At 52.9% G+C, this 5,664-nt stretch overlaps 1 non-coding gene across 1 annotated transcript; it reads left to right on the top strand.

The window, feature by feature from the left end:
* Positions 1–4,969: 4,969 nt before the first annotated feature.
* Positions 4,970–5,089, top strand: LOC134537153 (U5 spliceosomal RNA). Its single transcript, XR_010075964.1, has one exon. It is a non-coding gene; the product is annotated as a U5 spliceosomal RNA (small nuclear RNA).
* The last annotated feature ends 575 nt before the right edge of the window (positions 5,090–5,664 follow it).

Here is a 5,664-nt window from a genome sequence, read left to right as displayed (position 1 = left end):
GGTGAGGCCCTGGATTATGGTGGCTTCCTTCCAGCTGGCAGGGAAGTGGCCAAGCAAGAATATTGCATTAATCACCCTGGCTAGGAGAATGGTGGCTTTAAATGGGAGGTTGCTGAGGACTATGTTGGGGATTTTGTCGGGGCCGGCGGCGGTTTTCTTCTTCAGGCGTGCCAGTATCTTGCCCAGTTCCCTGGGTGACGTGAGGGAAACATCGGGCCGCTCTGGCAGCGGCGGGAGTGCTTCTTTGCTGGCTGAGAACCTGTTTTCCGCATCACTATCGCTCGAGTCCGAGAGCTCCGCGCATCCTCTTCCGGGAGTGAATGTCGCGGCCAAACTTCTGGCTATCGCCTCTGCCCTCTCCTCGGCAGAGTGCGGGAGCACTCAACCAGACCGAAGGGGGGGGGGGGGATGGTCGTGCGTTTGTCACGCAGGCGACGCACACAGGACTAGACACGATCCTGGTTGTGGGTGATCGCGCGCAGCTTGGCGATTCTTTGCCTGTCTGCCACTCCCTGTATTTATGCCTGCAGGCGCTGCGGAGTACCCGGTAGAGGGCGTCGTAAACGGGGGTGGCGTGTGGTCTGCCATTGACGCCTGGCCCGGTTTCTGATGCCGAACAGGGCGGCGTCATAAACGGGGTGGCGGGTGGTCTGCCATTGACGTCTGGCCCGGTTTCTGATGCCGAACAGGGCAGCCAACTGTGGTGGAAGTCGGGCCTTTTCTGCTCGTGGGCGCTTGGTGGGAATGGCGGCCTCACTAGCGGACCTGTTAAGTTAAGTGAGGGCGATGACAGCTCTGTCAACATCGGCAGGCGTGGGAAACCGGGTTGACAGGTCGATGCCCTCGTTTACGACAGTCTTAAAGAGGCGCCATTCAGCTCTTGCAAAGTCAGGTCGCGGTTTCAGTTCTTGGTGGATGGGGAGGCACTCGAACTCGCCAGTGACGGGCAAGTGGTCCGATGTGCCCATGTGGTGGACGCGGACGTTGCTGAGGGGAATGTTTTGGGGGCAAATGAAGAAATCCAGCACTTGGGGAAGTCTGTTTCGGGCGTCGGGGTGATGAGTGGGGTGGTAGATGGTGAGGATATTTGTGGTGATTTAGCGGCGAAGTTGTGGGCCGCGCCTGTTGGCAGTAGGGCAGTCCCAGTGGTGGTGAGAGGCATTGAAGTCCCCGCCCAGGATGATGTTGTGGTCTATGGCATTGAGGGCTTGTAAGTCTTGCTGGGGGAGGCGGCGATCTTGGACGATGTAGACGCTAATTATGGTAATGGGGTTGATTTCTCCCACCAGGGTGATAGCTACCGCCTCTGTTCGCTCAGCTCTGATGGCATAGGTGGTCTCGTACAGCAATGGCCACCCCGCCCCCAGCTCTGTTTGGCCGATGACGGTAAATGATGTAGCCAGGAATCGAAAAGGGGACATATGGGTCCAGCCAGGTTTCTGTCACTTGCAAAATGTCCGTGTGTTGTGAGACGAGGAGGTGGAGGATTTCGCATTCTTTGTGACGCAGGGATCTGCAGTTCCATGAAGCCAGCCTAAGGCGTGTTGTTATTGAAGGCTACACAGACTGCCTCCAGGAGGATCTCCATTTTTTGGATGGGATCTGTGGCCTGTTGGAGGCATGCACAGGTACTTTTAATTTGAGGCATACAGTCCTTAAAAATGTAAAATATTTCCCGCACCTCCGCGAGGAAGGACAGGGGAGACGAGTCGCTCGGCCCGCCAGCCTGTCCTGGGGCTGTGGGGTGGGTTGGGCCGCAGGATGCAGGCGGCTCGAATAACTGCGAAGCAGGGGGGGAGGGGCGGCGGAGGCCGTGTTTCCTCCCTTGGCTCGGGTGGCTGTCTGCGCCGGCGCGGCGTTGCCAGCTTGCTGCGGCGTTGCCAGCTTGCTGCGGCGTTGCCGGATTTCGCGCCAGGCACCTCTGCGCGCTGACTGCGGGGAAATGTGCAGCGGCTGGGTTGTAGCCTCTTGCAGGCGCGCGATTCGCGGCATTTCTCGACTGCTGCCATTGCTGGTATGCAATTCGCTTGGGACAATGTTCGTACCTGCACAGAAGATGCAGGGGCAGGTTGTAGGATGCGGGCTTGTGAATCAAAGCAGCATGATGTACTGACAAATGGCTTGGCGAAATCGATCATGACGAGCGTGGTGTGTCAGTGTGTATTGAAGGCTTTCGTGATCTGGTCAACTACACGTGCGACGGCATGAGTGGTCAAATGCCGGTAGTGGAATCCATACAGGTGATGTGGTAGGATGCAGAAAGTTTCGGCATGATGGCGAAGGCGAGTGAGAACAGCATCGGCGATTTTGGATAGGGCCGGCAGTAGTGCTATGGGTCGATATGATGATAAGAGATGGGCAGGAGCGGCAGGTTTCGGGATGGGAACTACAATGGCGTGTTTCCAGGCAATTGGATAATACCCAATCCGGAGCATGGCGTTGATGTTGGTGATATGTATTACAGCTTTTCTGGAGAGGGCACGGAGCATCTTGCATGGGAGGATGTCATGACCTGCAGCAGCCTGCGCATTTACCGCAGCAATGAATCCGCTGATTTCTTTAGGCGAGACCAGAAGTGTGCTGGAAATGGGTTCATCAGCGGTGCCAGGAGGAGTGTACGCGGCAGCAGCAAACGGAGCGGCAGGTCTGCGTGTGCGGCGCCGAGCGGCAACTGCGGTTCAGGAGTGGTGAAGGTCTTTTCAAAGGCAGATGCCAGGGCCTCGGCACGATCAAAGGCAGACTCGTGGACAGTGGGGCCATCATGTAGCGGTGGCATGAATGCAGTCTTGCGCTTGAGTGAACGAATGTACTTCCAGACGGTGCCGTTTTGTCTGGTGAGGGCCGATATCTTGTCGAGGTCGCACTGCGTGCGCCAACCTGCTATGGACATCTTGCAGAGACGATAAAGGGCCAGGTACTCTTCTATTCAGCGGAGCGAACGATTGTGCTGCCAGCGGGCACGAGCTGCATTTCTCGATCGGACGAGGCGACGAATCGGTTGCGGAAGTTGTGGTCCCCGCGGCCGGAAGGTATGCCGGGGAATGGCACGAGCGGCAGCAAAGAGAAGTCGTTCCACAAGGAGGTAAATGGCCACATCTATGTCGATTTGAGGCGAATGGGAAGTCCCAAATCAACATGTTGGTCGAGGAGTGTCTTGATGAGTTTCCAGTTTGCCTTGCGGTAGTCCCAGCAGCTCTTCTTGACGACAGAAACTGAGAGGGCGGAAATATATCCAAGTACTGGCAAGTGGTCCGATTCCAACGACTCGCGGATAGTCAAGTAAGAGATGGTGGCCTGCCCTTGTGATAGTGCAATGTCCAGTATGGTAGCACGACTGGTGGATCGGGGCGGTATGAAAGTTGGCGCGAAAGGCGAGTGAACACTGAGTCAATGTGTGTGGGTGAAATGGTATAGTGCTCGACCACGACTAGTGGAGGTGTGGCAGCCCCAAGACTCGTGGCGGCAGTTGAAGTCACCGGCCACAATGATGTCCTCTCCCAGGGCCAGAAGTTTCTTCAGCGACAGGTTCGGGAAGGCGGCATGAGGAGGCAAATATACACAGGCCAGAGTGAGCGGGCGGTGCGCAATGTGAAGAGTGAGGGCGACTGCTTCGAGTCCGGTAAAGGGGACAAATACACTGCAAAAGCAGGAAACAGGCGATACTGAGCAGAAATGTAGTGCACATGAGGCGGAACAATGAATTGGTGAAGAAATACCCGCGAGGGCGTGTTCAGAAGCGAGAGTGAGTGAGAAACTACAAAAATCTAGTGGCACCAGATTTTCCACACTGGGGCGTTTACCATTAAACCGCGTAGTTGGCGAGAGCGAATATTGGTGGCAGGCGCAGTTGTCGCTAGGAGCGAATCGCGGTAGAACGGCATCGCGGAGAGCACGGGCGTAGTTAGTACAGGAAATAGCCGACAGATGGCAGGGAAGTGTTTCGCGCGAGGCGGAGCAGAAATTAAGAGAGAAGTGGCACACAGAGACGCGGCCAAAAAAAGTAAGGGTAGAAAAGCAGTCATATTGAAGAGTTGATGCAGGGGCGTGTAAAATCGTGAAGTGATGGGCTGCAGGGATGCAGCTGAATCCGGAAATAGATACGTGAAGGAACATGTAGAGATCGGCGGCGTGGCGCTTGGAGGCGTAATGTAACCAGCCGCAGGGGTGCAGCTGGTTCCGGGAAGAGGCGCAAGGTGGCAGCGCAGCGCAGGCGTGGTGCTGCCACCTGTCGTGTGTAGCGGAGACTTGATGTTAAGAAGTGGAGGAAGTTTGGAACCTATGCGTTCCCCTAAGCTATCTATACTCACTGTTATTCCTAACTACCTCTTGGACGTTTGTGCTCAATCGCTTACTTCAATCCGTAGAGCTGCGATTGGAGCCCCCAGCCAGGTAAGTAACCTGCGCAGTGTTTCGCTTTTCTATTTCACTTGGAGCTCGGACCACCTTATCAACGTGTTTTGAGGTTATGTACTTCTACCTCCGAAACAGCTCTTTCCCCAGACATAACACTCTTGTGTCAGTTCATTACACATGACAGTACACACCAACAATGCAAATACAATTTCTTCCTACAATTGCCCGTTTCTACTCGCACCTCGTTTCCTTTGTTTCTGTACCCACGGCGACGGTCGACCGCGCAGCGTGCATTGGGTTAACCCGTTTGCCGCGTGGCGGCACTTGGTTACTCCGTTTGCCGCGTGGCGGCACTTGGTTACTCCGTTTGCCGCGTGGCAGCACTCGGGTCGTCGCGTCTGCTTCGGCAAAAAGGCGGGCACCACTGCACAGTCGAGAGGGGAACTTTTTTCCATTAGCAAATTACTTAGGGTGTCACGAAATATCGAGTGCCGTGTCCCACGAGGCGATTTTCGGACGATTCGTGGCTTCAGGCTGCACGACCGTACACTATTTTCACCATTAGTGGTGTTCCGCACATTTTTCCTATATAGTCAGGATTTTCAAAGTTTCAACTGTGTTCTGGTTTCCCTTCAAACGCATAAATCTTTCGCCTTTTATTAAAGATTTCCGTGGAGGGGAACATTTGATGAGTCTTTAAACAATTTTTTGTTGTGCCCAGTGTTTACACTCTGGGCCGGTTACCGTTAAGGCTGTTTAAGGGTAAAAAAAAAAGCCTGAAATTTAATATTTACATTGTCCTGTCTGGAAACCATTGATTAAATAGTATATCTGAAATAACACAATGTAATTAAAATATATATTTATTACTTTTTTTAAATATTTAATCGTTTTGACATTATGTTTCCAAAACGGCAATACCGTCTAGTTTTTAAAGGTGATTTTTTTTATAATTGAAAAAATTGTATTTCAAATAGGCCAAGTAAGTTTTGTGTAGTTTCGAGAAGTCGTTCTCAAGAAAAAAAAATACTTGTTGGCAAATTTTGTATCGAAAATTAGCAACATTAGTAGTACTCTAAAAACAAAATTAGTTTTATCTCTATCGAATATTACATTTTTAACACATAGCAGTATTCTTCCTGATTACAATGATACCAAGTTTATAGCAATGCGAGCTTTCTATTCATTCCGGTGCTGTCCCAAAGCAGCACGTGCCCATCATCTTCTATGACGCGAGAGCTGCCATGGCGAGCGGCCTCTCCGCCGTTGTTACCTACCGGTGAGGTGGCGCTCCTCGCGCCACCTCACCGG

The sequence above is a fragment of the Bacillus rossius genome, chromosome 11, assembly GCF_032445375.1.
Source record: "Bacillus rossius redtenbacheri isolate Brsri chromosome 11, Brsri_v3, whole genome shotgun sequence".
Classification (NCBI taxonomy): Eukaryota; Metazoa; Arthropoda; class Insecta; order Phasmatodea; family Bacillidae; genus Bacillus; species Bacillus rossius.
The sequence above is the reverse complement of the archived record's forward strand: the minus strand, read 5'-3'. Positions and strand labels throughout refer to the sequence as shown.